The sequence below is a fragment of the Loxodonta africana genome, chromosome 12 (genome assembly GCF_030014295.1).
Source record: "Loxodonta africana isolate mLoxAfr1 chromosome 12, mLoxAfr1.hap2, whole genome shotgun sequence".
Lineage (NCBI taxonomy): Eukaryota > Metazoa > Chordata > Mammalia > Proboscidea > Elephantidae > Loxodonta > Loxodonta africana.
Window position 1 is genome coordinate 80,458,572 of NC_087353.1, and position 18,077 is coordinate 80,476,648.

General features: G+C 42.7%; 1 protein-coding gene and 1 long non-coding RNA gene across 4 annotated transcripts in view; one reads left to right on the forward strand and one right to left on the reverse strand.

Annotated features, from left to right (window-relative positions):
* The window catches only part of PRKCB (protein kinase C beta), a 390,438-nt gene that overhangs the window by 290,084 nt on the left and 82,277 nt on the right, over positions 1 to 18,077 (forward strand). The gene's annotated exons all lie outside the window — the stretch shown is intronic.
* On the reverse strand, positions 6,587 to 16,744 carry LOC111753043 (uncharacterized). The gene is made up of 2 exons (XR_002787891.2): positions 11,405 to 16,744; positions 6,587 to 7,139 (listed from the first exon to the last, which is right to left on the reverse strand). It is a non-coding gene; the product is annotated as an uncharacterized LOC111753043 (long non-coding RNA).

Below are 18,077 nucleotides of genomic sequence, written 5' to 3' on the forward strand. Positions count from 1 at the left end.
AACTATTTCTGCATATACAATTCAGTGACATTGATTGCATTCTTCAAGTTGTACAGCCATTCTCCCCCTCCATTTCTAAATTGTTTTCCCCCATCCTGAACTTCACCATAATTCTTTTCTCCAGGTAAGGAGCATGCTCAACATTTCCTGTATCCTTAAAAATCCTTCCTGTGATCTCGACTCTCTCCAGAGCATCAAACTGCTCTTTTGAGATTTGCTGCCTCCACTTCTTCACCACCCACCCATTCCTTATCCTTTGGCATTGTACCTCCTTTCCTTAGCAGCTTGCTGAAACAGCAGTCTCCCAGGTTACCCATGATCTCCTCACTCATAGCTCTCCAGACCTGAGCACAAGGCTGGTGGCTTGCTTTTGACAGCAGAAGGCAGGCACGAGGTGAAGGCAATTGGCACTAATGTTGGGATGCATTTACCAAACTGGGGAGACGTCATCACTTTTATAATAACTGTCTAATGGGGAAGTTTGATAATGATTCGTTCATTCAGAAGTATTCATTGAGCACCTACTATGTGCCAAGCACTTTTCTAGGTGGAGAAGAAACAGCTGTGAACAAACAGACAAAAATACCTGCCCTCGTGCCACTTATATCTTAGAGGTGATGATGATGGTGATGATGATAACACCACCAGACATTTTTGAGTCCTTACTATGTTTCAGGCTCTTGTTATAAGTGCTTTACATGTATCAGCATCACTATGATCTTGGTACTCTCTCTCCATTTTACAGATGAGGAACATGAGATGCAGAAAGTGGAAATAACTAGTTCAAAGTTGTACAGCTAGTAAGTGACATTGAATAGTGTAGGCTTGAATCAGATCTCTATGATCCTGGACTCTTAGTTGCTAGACATTTATCACTGGCATCTCTAGTCTAAACAGTGGTCACCTTGAGTGTCACAAACATAATCCAGGAAGTTAACCATTTTCCCTCTCATTTCTCTCATTTTTCCATCTAAGTAGTGAGCAGTTTGCTTGCCTTGTTTTTACTGTAAACCTCTGCCATTAGACAACCTGCAAACCCGTATTGGGCTCCAGATTTTCTGTTCTCCCTTGTTGCTCTGTGCCTGCCAGTGGGCTCCAGGCTTTTTGTTCTTTCTCCTGGCTCTGTGCGTGCCAGGAACCTGTCACTATGCACATGCTCATGGGAGGTGTGCATTGTCTGCAGAGGTTCCTGAGCAGACCTGTAAGAATGGACTTCACTTCTCCAGCCACTGTCCTTCTCATCTCCTCCACGAGCTCCAGCCTTGTGGGGTCCTCCAAGCCCTGGAAGCTTCTCCACTGTGGGTGGTACCTCCTCAGCTGGTTCCATTTCAATCCTCAAGCTCCGTTTCTTCTCTCACCGACTCTACCCTATATCCCTACCCACTTCAATCCCCACTCACACCATCCCCGTTGCCCTCAACATTTACTGAGCTCATACTAGTAGCCGGGGACCATGCTATGAATTTACATGCATTGTTGCTGTAAGGTGCCGTTGAGTCTATTTCTTCTCATGTGACAGAATAGAGCTGGCTGGTAGGGTTTCCTAGGCTGTAATATTTTTTTTTAATATTTACAGGAATAGATTGGCATGGCTTTGTCCTGTGGAACCACTTAACTGTTGTGCCACCAGGGCTCGTTTTACATGCATTACATCACATTAGTTCTCACCATAACCTTGGAAGGTAGTTACTAATTTAACTGTATTACAGTATGGAAATTGTAAGTCAGAGAGGTTGAGCAACTTCCCCAAGGTCACACAGCTAGGAGGAGCAGGACCTGGACTTTGAAGCCGGGTCTGTGTTTTTCTACCTGCCTCTTCCATCTCTAGCAGTGTTCTTCTCCATCTGGGGTCCACATATCTCCCCCAAACATCTAGTCCTTTCTTTTTTTTAAGCAGCGACTTATAGCAGAACCACATTGTGATGTTTGTGGGTGCCTCCCTCCAAAAAAAAAGTTAAAAAATACATTTATGACTGCTTTGGTATAATAAGGTCCTCTATTAATATAGATATGAAGCCATGGTGGTGCAACGGTTAAGTACTCAGCTGTTAACCAAAAGCTTGGCAGTTCAAACCCACACAGTGGCTCTGCTGGAGAAAGACCTGGCAATCTGCTTCTGTAAAGATTAGAGCCTAGGAAACCCTATGGGGGCAGTTCTACTCTTTAACATGGGTTGCCATGAGTTGGAATTGACTCAACAGCCCCCAACAAGAACCATAGCATAAAGACAAATACATGTTAAAACATTTTCTTAGACCTAAAAGTTCATTGTTTTCTTCTGATTTAAAAAAAAAAAAATCATTTTTGTGAGCCCTGGAAACATTTTTGTGGGCCTTCACCATGGCACCTACTGTGGTTGATGGAGAAGTTGGCCCTGGCTTTGCATACCAGCATCCCCACAGTGCATCCCTCAGCAACCTCCAAGCTGCTCTTCCTGAAAGCCACCAGCTGCCTAACTACTAGCATGCTCTCTGGGTTGGAGTACTGGAGAACAATCCAGAGCACCATGCCCCAGACTACAGTGTCTTCTGCTAGAGCCAAGCACAGCACTTTGAATTACAACAGGGAGAAATTGCCTGAGGCGATTAAAAAGCAGTTTAGTTCTACCAGTAACAAAGGGTTTTTCTAAAGTCTTGGAGCTCCTGTTGTGAGTCTATCCTGATTTTCATCTCATTAGTGGTATGTATTCACACATACATATATACCACAAGGTGTGGTTATATAATCATACACTCAAAAAACACTTCCCTTTCCTTTACTTAAACCTGCTTTGCTATCTTCCTGTGCCATATGGTTGAGTTCCTTTATCATATGGTTCACCCATATCTCAAAGTCTTTGCTACCTGTTTCCTTAATCCTCTTCCAGAGAACCTTTTGACATTTGCTGTCTGATCTTGGATTCCTGCCTTCTCTTTGGTTCTACCCCAATTATGGAATCTTCCCCCAACTTCCAATCTTTCATATACAATTCTGATTGCAGCACATTTTTGCCAACTCATCTTCCCAGGTTGTCGTGAGGCACTTCCACCTTCCCAATCCTTACAGTTCTCTCCTTAATGAGAAGACTTACTCCTTTTCCATATCCCCGACAGTCACTACTGAGAAGACAGTAAATTACAGAACGAGGAAGCACAAGGATTTCCATTTTCTCCAACAAAATTAATTAAATCAAAGAAAACAAAATGTCAGTAATTCCAGTTTTACATCTGCTGTAAGCAGATTGTCAATCCAGAGTGAGTCAAGCAATTGTTTATTGGGAAGACATGGTATGTTTCTGTGTTTCTGGTAGCAAGTGAAGGCAGGATGGGAGCTTCCAGGAACCCAGCCACCACTGTCTCCATCTTGGGGGCCCCTAATTTGTCATCTTTGCTTTTCCCTAATGTCTCACTCTGTAGACATGCAGATAGCACTCCCCCTCAGCTATATGTCACTTCTCAATTCTCAATGTCTAATTCACAAATCTAGAATATCCTCAAATTCAACACCTCAGGAAAGAGAAGCTGATTGGGCCAGCATGGGCTGAGAAATCCACATTATCCAGTTATCTCTGGCTAAGGGGAAGGAGACCCTTTCCACCCATCTACCCATAAGGAGAGGTATACTGGTGGCACAGTGGTTAAAGTACTTGGCTGCTAATCAAAAGGTCAGTAATTTGAACCCACCAGCTGCTCTTCAGGAGAAAGATGTGGTGGTCTGCTTCTGTAAAGATTTACAGCCTTGGAAACCCTGTAGAGCAGTTCTACTCTGTCCTACAGGGTCGCTATGAGTTGGAATTGACTCAACTTGATGGCACTGGGTTTGGTTTCCTGGTTTATCCATAAGGACAGGAAAGTGGTGCTTCAGAGGTAGAATTCTCGCCTTCCACACAGAAGACCCAGGTTTGATTTCTGGCAGTGCTCCTCAAGCTCAGACACCGTTCATCTGTCATTGGAGGCTTGCACGTTGCTATGATGCTGACCAAGATGGGTTAGGAAGAAGGGCCTGGGGAATCTACTTCTGAAAATCAGCCAGTGAAAACCCTATGGATCACAAAGGTCTGATCCCCTTGTGCATGGGTCGCCATGAGTCGAGGGCCTACTTAGCAGCAGCCAACAACAATATCCACAATGAAGGACTATATGGGAACAGACTCTGAAAAACTGATATGGGCAGTTTCTCTAAGAGAAGGAAAAAAATAACTGGCCTGTCTAGTACACAGGCCAACAGGGAAGTTTCGTTTAAGTCTGTGTAGTCTTTAAAATATCACCTGACTCTCTGGAAAAAAATATCACAAAGTTAAATCAAGTCCTCTCATTGAAGGACCAGATGGAGCTCATTAACATGGAACCTCTGTCTCAGGTAATAACTCATGGCCAGTGGTCGAGTTTTTGTGCTGCCATATTCCTGCCACCCTCACCACCCCCATCTCAACTGCATCTTATGTGTTGTTTCAGAAACTCACAGTCCTGTTAACGTGAATCCTTGGCTACTAACAGCATAACCCGTCATCTTTTCTACAACAAGCATAATAGCAGAAGCATGCAGATTTTAATCCTTCAACACCCATGGTAAATATTTTGGGTGTACAAATGTGGATGATTAATGTGAGGAAACATCACCCCCACCCCCCAGTTTCACATTATGTACCAACCTCATTGCAAATCACTGCAGAGATTGATAATCTTTTTTTTTTTTTTTTTTAATTTGTTGAAAGTATACATAACAAAACATAGGGCATCTCAACAATTTCTCTGTGCACAATTCTGTGACTTTGATTACATTATTCAAGTTGTGCAACCATTCTTGCTGTCCTTTTCCAAATCATTTCACCATCATTAACAAAAACTCAATGCCCCCTAAGCAAAAACTTCCCTGTTCCCACCCACCCCTGGTAACCACTAATAGTCTTTGGTTTCTCTATATTTAAGGATCATACGGTATTTGCCCTTCTGCAAGTGACTTATTTTGCTAACCATGATGTTTTTCAAGGTTCACCCGTGTGGTGGCATGCAATAGGGCTTCATTTCTCCTTATGACCAAGTAGTATTCCATTGTATGTATGTACCACATCTTGTTTATCCATTTATCTGTTGATGGAAGATAATAGTTGTTGAGCACTGGGACTCTTCTAAGTGTTCTATATGCGTGGGTCATTTAATCTTCACAATGGTCTTAGGGAAATGGGTGCTATCGTTAGTGCCATTGTACAGATGAGGAAACAGAGGCTTCGGGAGGTGAGAGACTTAAGATTCTTGCAGTACTGGAGGTAGGTTCAAACACAGGCAGTCTGGCTCCTGAATACGTAACCATTATGCTACACAGCATTCTCCTCCAGCCACAGAGAAACCCCATTCTCTATTATCCTGTAACACCAACACCCCAAGAGAGGCTTGTGCTCACGGGGTGATCAGATTATAGAGGAACATACTTTCTTGTGCAACCTAATTGTTGAAATGAATGGCAGACCCTTAAGGGTTTTATTTCATTTTCTTTTGGTAAATGGCATCGATTATTGGTTTGTTTTCCTAAGAACAGTTGAAGAAACAGTCAAATTAAGTCTGCTTTTATTTTAACCATCTAGCTTTGTCAGATATAACATATAATTCAAAGAAATTTTACCAAGCATACATGTCACCATCATTTAATTTAGCTCAAAAGAACATTTTAATCATTAGAATTGATACACATCTATTTTTTCATATAAATTCTGTTGATATTATTAGAATTGATAGAACCCAAAGCGTTGAAATAATAGTTCCCTTACATTTCTTATTACCACCCAAGTAAACATGCCCTAAGCATCTTCATCTAAAACGCGCAGGGGCCAGGCAATTCAGATTTATGTCTCCTCATTCCTTCTCCTCCTCCTTCCCAACAGTCACTGTGAGTCATTCCTTCCCTGGGTATAGGGTATAGTGACATATGCTTAACAAAGCAAGTCCACAGAAGCCAGAGATGACTGGGCTAAATGCACCTCCATTCTAAATTTCATTTCACACTTCCACCGGCTTTCTCTGCTAGTGGGCAAAACGTCAACTGGATTAAATCTAAGTGTGACATGGCATAATTTCCAAAGGTATAAATCGTAATGAAACCTGCCAACGTGACCTCTGATCTGAAAATCAGCTTATCTATCACACCGACCCATGCCTTTATCACCTATAAAAAGAAACTCTTATAATAAATCATAAAATAACCAAGTTGTATCATCTGCATGCTGAATGTCACTGCTCTTATTTTAGTCTACCAACTCGAAGGTTGTATCCAAGAAATGATTCAGTCCTCCCAGACCCATGCTATTAATTCTCAATTAACATCATTTCCCAGGTATACCACTTTGCGTTTTTTTCTGAAGCACTTCAGTTAGCCAAGTCTGCCCAGTTGCCTTGCCCAAAACAAGTTATTAGAGGCCTGAAATCATTTCTAACTGCTGGTGCGGTGGCTAAGAACTACGGCTGTAAACCAAAAGGTTGGGCGTTTGAATCCACCAGCTGCTTCTGGGAAACCCTACAGGGCAGTTCTATTCTGTCCTATAGGGTCACTATGAGTCAGAATTGACTCAATGACAATGGGGTTTTTTAACTTCTAGCTCACTGCCAGAGGCAAATATGTTTGATTCTCCCAAACCGTGTGACTTCAAATTATACTAGTGTGGCCGCCGTCAAAAATAAAATCTAAGCACACATGTATGAACACATGCTTAGAAAATTAGATCCAAAGTTTGAACAAAAAGAACACACGTTGGAGAATCAGAATTAGGGCTTTCAAGAGATCCTAGAACACATTAGAACATCTTCATGATAGTGAGAGTTGAGATAGCATCAAAAGGTAAAGAATTCACTAACAATTGTGAAGACACAGTGTATTGAATTCTTACTATCTGTTGAGCCCTTAACATGTCTTATATAATTTAATCATCATCATGGCTCTATGAACTGATGGATTCTTGTCTATATTTTACCCCCACATCCAATCTATCACAAAGTTCTGTCAGATTTTACCTTATAAATAGTTCTCCAATTTGCTCACTCTTATCCATCTTCACTCTAGTTCCTCTTTTTCTTACCTTTCAACTCAGCTCTTGCAGTGGACCTTCTGTGAGAATGTTGAAGACACAAAGGATCATGGGAGCTTTTACTGGAGCTGGTGGAAGGAGTGATCTAGAGATGGAAATATTGAGGACAAGCTGTAAGAGGGCATAAACTTTCCTAAAAGAGAAGCTTGTTTCTTTTTGAGCAGTGGAATGGGGAGAGTAATGGTCTAGCAGCAAAGAGAATGATGTGACTTCCACCCCCAACTCTGAGGCTGACAGGCATAAACCTTCCTTTACAGGGGCCATCAAGGATACAGTATCCTCAGTAAGGAGGCCAAATTCAGCTAAGGCAGAGGGGGAGGAGAATGTTCAGGTAGTAGTTTGAGGATGACTGGATGCATGGTTAAGCACTCGGCTGCTAACCAAAAGGTCAGCAGTTCAAACCCACCAGCTGCTCCATGGGAGAAAGTTGTGACAGTTTGTTTCCTTAAAGATTACAGCCTTGGAAACCCCATGGGGCAGTTCTACTCTGTCCTATAGGATCGCTATGAATTGGAATCATCTCCACAGCAATGAGTTGGGAGGCAGTTGTACATGAACCAGGGTCCCAGAGGACTCAGTAAGAGGCAACAGATAGGGGAAAGAAGTGGAGGTTGGGTCTAGAGAACGTCACAGAGCATTTAAAAGTGAAAGCCCAAGGGAGTCCAGACAAGCTTACATTTGGGGAAGTGACCAAGCATGGCAGTGTTGCAAGAGGTGGTGGAATTAGCTGCTCTTAGGGTTTGTGAAGAATTGGTTCCTCAGAGCTGTTGGGATGGAGTAAGGGTGGGTAACCACCTTAGCCTGGATTGAGATGCCTTCAAAACCGTCCAAGGCCAGATGCATTCAGGCAAATGGAGTTGATTCATTTGGAGAACTCTTTCTATACATTGGTAACTATGGAAATTTCTCATGAATGGCGAAATTATACCCCGGAGATTCTCAGTTTCAAGCCCCGTATAATCACCTAAGAACTTTCAGAAAAGGCTGATCTTTGGAATCGATCTCTAGGGATTCTGGTGTGCATCCTAGACTGAGCACCTTTCCAAAGGCCTCGTTATTAAAAAAAAAAAAAGCCAGCCTCTGCTTGGTATGATGACACCTTGGAAGGAATCCCACCCTAGCTTAACAAGGATTTTCCCTCAACAGTCTCCCCTGACCATCCCAGCCTGGGGAGCAGGGTGCCCTTTCCATTTGTTTCTATTATATACCCAAGGCATATCTCCATGTTTGCATGTCCTCACTGTGTTATAAGTAGCTGGTGATGTGTCTTTTCTGTGAGCTCCTTGATGGCAGGGCCTGTGTCTCTCTCATCCTCCTATAGCCTGAGCCTGACAAACAATAAATATTTGCTGAATGAGTGGTTACTTCCATCCCTCTCTAGTCCTTGGGAATACCACTTCCCCATTGTGAACTTGCCCTTAGTAAATGCCGTGTAAACACACACACACTACATATACACATAAGTGATGTTATCCACGTTTTATGAACGAGAAAATTGAAGCACTGAGAGGTTAACTGACTTGCCCAACATCATACAGCAAATAAGTCAACATCATACAGCTAGTAAGTGGCTGAATTGGTTTCAGCCCAAGAAGTTTGCTCTTAAGCTGTATTCTGTATAGATCTTCTGGTTGGAATGGCTCTCTACCTCACTCCAGGCCTCGAGTTTTACACCTACGTTGTAAAGATGAGGATGCTAAAAGCTAACCTTCATTTTGCAACCAGGTTGCACCCAAGTTTCTCTCAAAATCCTATTATTGAGTGGGTGAATGCCCTTGGAAGAGCAGATGGATGGTGCTTGGCCATTGCCCCAAACCCTGATTCCAACAAGATCCTGATGGTCTCTGACCAACTCACCTCGCCATCCTCCCCCAGTGAGGGCAAGGCCTGGCACAGGAAGGCCCCAGATATTTAGAAGATTCTGATTTAATTGGTCTGGGTTGTAGCCGAAGCATCAGCTTCGAAAAGCTCCACGGGGAATTATAATGTGCAGTCTGGAAGAAACAACAGCTCAGTGCAAGCAAAAAAGGCAAACCCAAGCAAAGGCTTGGGGAAGGAAGGAGATCCACTTATACCTTAACACTTAGAGCTGAGCTGATCTGAAGTCCCCTCTCTAGGTCTTCAGAGGGCTTGGGTGGAGCCCAAGCAGGAGACAACCTTGGAGAGTAAAGGGATCCTCAAAGAGCTGGAATCCTAAAACAGAGGATATAATCCTAGCAGCAGATCAGCTCCCTAACCTGCACCCAGCCCTATCAACAAGCCTGCTCTCTGTTGTGGCGGGGGTGAGAAAGGAGAAAAGCTGAGGGATCCCTGGTCCCCCTGGAGGCCTACTGTGTACACACCTGCTTGTCTCTCTCCCATGCCTATCTCTGCTCACTACACCTTACTGATAGCCTTCTCCCAATGCGGTGTTTGGGGGACACTGTGAGCCCAAAATGTCTCTCTATTTTAGATGTACCATTCTAAGTTCAAGCTAGAATCTTTTCCCAATCCGTGTTTTAGGCAAGCTTGCAGGCTCCGAAATGCTAGATGTTTTGGTCTCTCTTCCCTCTTCTCTGCCTCCTTTCTTGACCCTGTCGTAGGGATATTCTTAAGAACACCATCTATTATGGTGCTGTATGTTCAAAGATTTGTGTAAGACGTATAAACCTAAGTTCTAGGAAAAGATTTTTTTTCTCCTCAAAAATTATTTTCCTCATAGAAAATATGAATTTTGTTATTTTTATATATCTCTGGTCACTTTGATCTCCAGGAATCTAAGAAAGACTATATATGTACACACACATATGTATACATAAATAATACAGTATATATACATTATACTCTATATAACAAAAAAAACCCATTGGCTGTCAAGTTGATGCCTACTCATAGCAACCCTATAGGACAGAGTAGAACTGCCCCACAGGGTTTCCAAGAAGCAGCTGGTGGATTCAAACTGCTGACCTTTTGGTTAGCAGCCAAGCTCTTAACCACTGCACCACCAGAGCTCCTAGTTAAGTATTTAAGAAAAAAAAAAAACTGTTGTCATTGAGTTGATTCCGACTCATAGTGACCCTCTAAGACAAAGTAGAAGTGCCTGTAGTGTTTCCAAGGAGCAGCTGGTGGATTCGAACTGCCGACCTTTTGGTTAGCAGTGGAGCTCTTAACCACTTCACCACCAGGGCTCCATATACTATATGTAGTATGTATATATACATCTGTGTATATGCATATACAGTCATGCATCACTTCATGTCCATAATATGTTCTATGAAATAGGATGTTATGTGATCCGGACATTGTGCGAACACCATATTGTAGTCTGGTCCTGCTTTTTCGTTAAGCATCTTGAACAAGCTTCCTGCCTTAGCAGTGATCATCAGTGTGCTCAGAGGGATTCACTTTTGTGTTTGGTCCTCAATCTACGTCATTAGCAATTTCTCCATACCTGATGTAAGCCTCTCGAATTTTCTTAGCCTCATAGCTTTCAGTGGACAGCAGTGGGCTTTACATGCACATATATATTTACTATGTGGTATATAATTGTTTTTAAACAGTTTTAATAAAGTATAACTTAAACAACATAAAATTCACTTGTTTATGGTGTATAATCTTAAATGCTACTTCAAATTCCTTGTGAAATATGGGTAGAATATTAAATTAGCATATATAAATTAAACAATGCTGAGGCCTAAGTAACTAAAGGTTTTTCATGACCTAGATCTAGCTACTTCCTCCACTGAGATCTTTTTATTCATTCATTCACTCAACAAATGTTTTTTTGAGCATCTACCGTGTGCTGGATGTTGGAGATACGACGGGGAATGAGTCAGACAAAGTATCTGCCTTCACAGAGCTTGTATTTAGAGTGGGAAAGAAAAACAAACAAATAGATATTAATAAAATAACAGGTGCGGAGAAAAACTAAATTGGGAAGGGGATGGGAGTGAAATTTTAGAGAAGGTAGCCGGGGAAAGCCTTTCCAAGAGTTGACATTGGAGTAATACCTGAATGAGGTGAAGGAGAAAACTATTGGGTGTATGTGGGGGAAGAACCCTGCAGACAGGAACAAGAGGGCAGCAGTCTCAAGACATGGGACTTAGTCTCAGTGCAATGGGAAGCCAACTGAAGGCCTCAGGAGGGTAGAGCAACATGAATCAAGTTGAGTTTTTAAAGCAACATTCTGGTATGTGGATACTAGATTGTAAGTGAAGGATGGGAGCAAGTGAAGTGAAAGCAGAGGACTAATTAGGAGGCTATTACAGGAGATCATGTTGGCTTAGATCAAGAAACCAGTTGCCATTGAAACTCCGACTCATGGCAACCCCATGTAGTACCCCAGGGGGTGCAAATGGCTAATGAACTCACCTGCTAACTGAAAGGCTGGAGATTCAAATCCACCCAGAGGTGCCTTGGAAGAAGGGCCTGGCAGTCTACTTCTGAAGAATCATCCATTGAAAACCCTATGGACACACATGGGGCCACCATGAGTAGTTGGAGTTGACTTGATGACAAATGGTATGGAAGGTCAGGAAGGAGGCTGGATTTAACATATATTTTGAATGTGGAGCTGAAAAAACTTGTTGATTGGATGAAGGGTATGAGAGAGAGAAATTGAGAATGGCAGGCATTGGACTTTTGGGAGGTGTCTGTTGAAGTTGTTAGGGGGCAGAGTCTTTGGTCCCCAACTGTCTCTGCCCTCTCACTTTAGTAAGCAGATGGGCATATAGTTCCCTAAGGGCAAAGCACCTTGGCCACTTGAAAACAGGAAGCTGTTGCCATATACAGAGATCATAAGCAACCCCCTTGGCCATTCTCTGAAAAGAGGAAGTTGACAGTAACCACCATGTATTAGGGTACCCATCGTTTGCCAAGCACTGTGCTGAATACCTTGCTGTACACTGTATCTCACAAAGCTCTCTCAGCACTGCCAAAAGCTAAGGATCGTTGATGTCCCTATTGTATACATGAGGAAATTGAGACTCAGAAAAGTTGAGTGAATTTCCCAAGGTCACACAGCTAGTATGTGGCGGACTTAGACACGTACTAGGTTTTCTAACTCTAAAGGGTGTGCTCTAATCATTATGCAATACTGTCCCATGCTCAGGGGCCAAGATTCCAGGCACTGTTTGCCATTTAGATTTGCCAAAGTTTGTCACAACAAATTTTCCAGGCAGGGGTCCCTGAGCTACTGTATTCCATTTTTTCAGCTGTCACTGGAACTCTGCTATTTATCGCATCTCTCCCAGAAGATTCTTGGGTAACAGATGTGGCTTGGGATTTGATAAAAACATCATTTCCACACACCCTTTCATTCTGTTTGGAATCTTTACTCTGGAGATAGAAGGACAGCTGAGCAAACAGCCCACGCCCTTTTTGCTGGCATTAACTGAAATGGAAGTTCTAGAGACTGCATGAGACAATTAATAAAAAGACAATTCCCACTTAAAGGGACAGTTTAGAAAATTCCCGTTGCCATTTCTGGAACTTTCACAGCTGTTTTTCTCTCCCATGCCAAAGCTTCAGGGCACAGGTTGAGGAAGTCAGCCACTTATGTATGGTAGTTCCTTGGAAGCAGGGCCATGTCTGTCTTGTGTATAATGTAGCACCTAGCACAGAACTCTCAGTAGATGTTTTGGGGCTGGCTGGATGAACTATAATCATGACTGCAGCACTGACTCAGACCAAGGTCATCTCACCAAGTCAATGCTTTGTTAGTGGTTGTGTAAGAAATGGAGAAAGGAGATGACTGTTCTATGGCAACGAATTAGCCCATGGCATCAAGCCTCACCATGGGGGCTGGGTGGGAGAAGGGGGAGCAGGGCAGGATCTAGCACCAAATTTGAAACTCCCCAGCAGTCATTTGCAAACAGCACAGCCTCACAACAGAACACTTGGAACTTAGGGCTTGGGGAATCAGACAGGGTGTTTGGAGACAGGTGACCAAGGAAGTGTTACTTTTACTTCTTAGTGGAGTGACCTTGGACAACTCACCTAACTTCTCTAAGCCCTAGCTTCATCTTTAAAATGGGGATAGTAATATTCACTCCCGCAGTTGTTATGAGAATTAAATGAGATAACGCACATTGTAAGTGATAAGTGGTGGCAGTTATCATTATTAGTCCCAAACTAGTCACCTATCTCCCTTTCAACATTGTCTTTTTCTCCCTAGCACAAACATTTGGCAATATGAACATCACCTATGTTTTGTACCTGTCTTCCAACCACCCCACTTGGTATCAGTTCTGCCCTACTTCCTAGATCTTTAGGATTCTGCCAGAGACAATAGTTTGCTCCATCTCAGGGTGCTGGGAGTTATAATCTGCCATTGAGTTCTAGAGCTCAAGTACTTACTTCCTACAATAATTCTAGATGGAGGCCTGGAATTAGGCAGAACATAGACAGGAGGGGACATATACTCTGTCTCCCGATAAGAGGAGTGTCACATTTTATAGCCATGCTTTGACACCACCACAGAACCTAAGACTCTTCACCCAGGGTGGAAACTCTCAAAGTGTAACTCCAAGAGGGGCAGAGAGATTCCTATTGGAAAGGAAATCTTGATTAGAATAGTAAGGAGAAAAGGGAAGTTCCTTTCTCATCCTGATTAGTGACTGCTGAGAAGGTGGTAGGAAAATCAGGATAAAAGGATTTCGTTTTACCTGTTGACACTTCCTAACCACCTTATTGGGAGTCCCTGGGTGTTGCAAGTGGTTAAGCACTTGACCGGTAACTAAAAGGTTGATGGTTTGAATCTATCCAGAGGCACCTTGGAAAAAAGCCTAGCAATCTGCATCTGAAAGGTCATAGCCTTGAAAACCCTGTGAAGCACTGTTCTACTCTGAGACCCATGGGGTTGTCATGAGTCAGAATCGACTCCAAAGCAGCTGATTTTTTTATCCTCATTAAATAAATCAATTCTGATAGCACCTCAGAGTTGCTCTTAGCAACAAATTTGGTAATTGGGATCAAGGCAGTGGGGTGTGCTTGTTAAAATGCAGAGTCCCAAGCCACAGCCCTCATCTCCTGAATGAGAGGTGGTGCTTGGAATCTGCATTGCAACAAGTACCCCCAAATGAGTCTTTGATACAGGTGAGAGGCACCACCCTTTATAGAGAATGGAATTTGTCATGTTTTAGGTCATATTCGGACCTGATGCTATTCAGCTTCCTGAAATTTTAATACTTATTAAGAATTTGAGCTACCCAAGCAAAAATTTTTGTCTTATAGGAGCTGCAAGTAACAGAAATCCACTCAAATGGATGTAAATTAAAAAGATAAATGTATTGGAAAGAGAGGGACGTTTCTCAATGGAAATAGCTAAGCCTCGTGAGAGATTGGAACAAGGAACTGGAAAGCAAGGCCTCTGTACTCACTCTTTCTTGACATTCTTTTTTCCTCAGACATCTCTTTCATTCTTCTTCCCCTGCATGTGGTGGGAAATGACTGCTAGGCAGATCTGTGTGTTTCTCTGTTCAGGGCCCCACACAGATGACTCTTGAGTATCCTAATTCCAAATTCTTAGTAGAGAGAATCTGATTGGCTCATCTTAGATCAGGTATCTACCTCTCATCTGATCAGCTGTGACCAGGTAGCCCCACTGCCCAATCAGAAGGTTCTTCTAATAGCAGAGGTTGGAAGGAGAGAAAGACATAGAGGCCCATTTCCAGATTAAAACCACAGCTGCTCTTGATAATGGAGCCATTTTTTATTTTTCCTTATCTCCCTCGAAACACATGTTCTAGAACATGGGTCAGCAAACACTCCCGACCTCCTGCCTGTTTTTGTAAATAAAGTTTTATTAGAACACAGCCACGCCTACTCATTTGGGTGTTGTCATGGCTGCTTTTGCACCACGACGACAGAGTTGAGTAGTTGCAGTGGAGATTGTATGACTCGAAAGCCTAAAATATTTACTCTAGGGCTCTTTACAGAAAAAGCTTGCTGACCCCTGCTCAGCTCTATTTCTAAATTATTACTAGTGTTTCACCCCTGTCAGTTCTCTTTTCCTCCAACTAGTATAAGCGTATTTCCCAAACCTCAGTCATTTGCATACCACTCTACGGATGTTAGAGGGCTATGTAGTACTGGCTGCTTCTTTCCTGTAACCTTTGGAGCTTTGAACAGGAGCATGTCGAACTGTCTAAAAATTCTGCAGAAAAAATTCTCTACAAAGGCAATTGTGGGTCTTAAGATGTGGAGCACAAAGCATTGATAATCTGCAAGGTGATTTTAGTTAGTAGTTCAGATTGTTTTAGGTGGCACCAAAGCCTGTGGCTGTCGAGTTGATTCCGACTCATAGTGATCCTATGACAGAGTAGAACTGCCCCACTGGGTTTCCAAGGAGAAGCTAGTGGATTCAAATTGCTGACCTTTTGGTTAGCAGTCAAGCTCTTAACCATTGTGCCACCAGGGCTCCTGAAGTGGTACAGAGACATAATATTGAATAAAATGAAGTCATGTCATTAAAGATTATTCTGTTTTCATTTTTTTTAATTACAAGTCTTTTGAATTACTTGGAGAAAGTCTCATTTGATGATAAGGAGCTCTGGTGGCACAACACTTAAGTACTAGGCTGCTCATGGAATGGTTGGCGGTTTGAGTCCACCCAGTGGCTTCGTGGGAGAAAAGACCTGGCGATCTCCTTCTGTAAATGCTGTTGTTGTTAGGTGCTGCCGAGTCAGTTCCAACTCATAGCAACCCTGTGTACAACAGAACAAAACACTGCCCAGTCCTGTGCCATCCTCACAATCATTGCAGTGTTTGAGCCCATTGTTGCAGCCACTGTGCCAATCCATCTCATTGAGGGTCTTCCTCTTTTTTGCTGACCCTCTACTTCAGCAAGTGTGATGTCCTTCTCCAGAGACCAATCCCTCCCGATAATGTGTCCAAAGTACGTGAGAAGAAGTCTTGCTATCCTCACTTCTAAGGGGTATTCTGGATGTACTTCTTCCAAGACATATTTGAGGTTTTCACTGACCAGTTTTTTTCCGAAGTAGATCTCCAGGTCCTTCTTCCTAGTCTGTCTTAGTCTGGAAGCTCTCCTGACACCTGTTGTCTTAGTTATCTAGTGCTGCTATAACAGAAATACCATAGTGGATGGCTTTAACAAACAGAAATTTATTCTCTCACTGTTTAGGAGGCTAGATGTCTGAATTCAGGGTTCTGGCTCTAGGGGAAGGCTTGTCTCTTTTGAACCTCTGCTACTGGGTGACCTTCATGTGGGTTGGCATCTCTGTTCCCCCGTCCCTGCTTCTATCACTTGTTTGTTTAATCTCCTTTATATCTCAAAAGAGATTAACTCAAGATACATCCTGCACTAATCCTGCCTCATTAATATAACAAAGACAACCCATTCCCAAATGGGATTGTAACCACAGGCATAGAGGTTAGGGTTTCCAACACGTATTTTGGGGGGATATAATTCAATCCATAACACTGGCCCACCAAGGATGACCCTGCTGGTATTTGAAATACTGGTAGCATAGCTTCTAGCATCACAGCAGCACTGAAGCCACACAGTATGACAAACTGACAGATAAGTGGTGGCCATAAATATGACAGCCTAAAAAACCCTATGGGGCAGTTCTACTCTGTCACGCTGGGTTGCTGTGAGTCAAAAATTGTCTCAATGGCACCTAACAAGAACAATATGCCATCAATGCCTAACATTTACTAACTTTTGTTAACTACATTTTTTCTCCTTAATTTCCCTCCCACCCCCCCACCATGGCATGTGTTTTCAGTATTAGAATGCATGCGCACTAATTGAGTGTGTTTAAATTTTTGGTTGGTAATGTGGATTTTGAGAAATAGGGTCTGATAATACAAGCCACCAATGAGGCAAGTGGCACTGTGGCATCACCTGTCTTTGGTATGACAGTATACCAATGAGAGCTAGAAGTAATTTATTGCAGGCACCTCTCCATTAGGTTACATGGGGAACCTCTGGTTTTCCAAATATGACACAAAAAAACCAAACCAAGCCTACCAGGGCTCCCTAACTGTCACACAGGAACGCCATAATTATGCTTGGAAGCCTTATCTCACAGAAAAAAAGGGGAAAAAGGCAAAAGTTTACAAAACTAACATATCCAGGAAGCATCACCTAATAGAATGCTCCACCTACACAATAGTGAGGCTCCAACTCCAGTTGGCTGAGCTTCACGCATTTCAAAAAGGACCCACCGTGACGCTAAATGCATTGGAACTGGAATAACTAATGCCTTACCTCTGAGGTCCAGAAGCATAACGAAAGAGCTAATATCAAGGAGAAAATTCAAGGTCTGGCTCAGAGCCTTCAGCAGACAGCAATATCTAGCTAGAACTTAATAAGGCTGCTTTGCTTTTATTTATTTTTATGCTTATCTCCCATTTATGGCTAGAGATACTGGTTTGCCACTTATAGTGGTGATAGAGTTTCCTTTCCAAATAAATTTAGTTAAGGCGAAACATGACTAGATTTTTTAAATACTAAGCAAATGTCAACTTAGGTATAAAGGAAAAAATGTTAAAAAGGCACACGAACCATTAAAGCTTGGGAAAACCTTCAGTAAAGTGATTGATGTATATACGCTGCGGTACTGCTACCCAGAGGAGCCAGTGACAGGTTGGGTCTAAGTAGCTTGGCTAGGGTGTAGGAAGGAGCTAACATCTCAACCGAACCTCAGACTTTCTAGGCAGTGAAAGAGTGTGGAAGGACATTACAGGCAGTGAGAATAGAATGTTCAAAGGCAAAGAAAGAACTAGCTGCCTCTGGAAACTGAGAGCAGGAAAACCCTGTCTCCATCTAACTCTTCCCATCTTAGGACAGTGGCTTCCTTGAGTCACAGTTTCTGCCTTGGTGAGGGCAGGGGAAGAAAAAAATGGCCCTTGGGTACCAGCAAGAGAGCAGAGAGAGAGGAAATGAACTGAAGGCACACATTCCATCTAATGCTTGGAATGTTTGCCTTGATCGTGGAATTGTTTGGTTTGCAGGAGCCACTAAAGCAAAGGACTTCAAGCATTGGAGTGGCATGGTCACTGCATTTTTAGAATAATC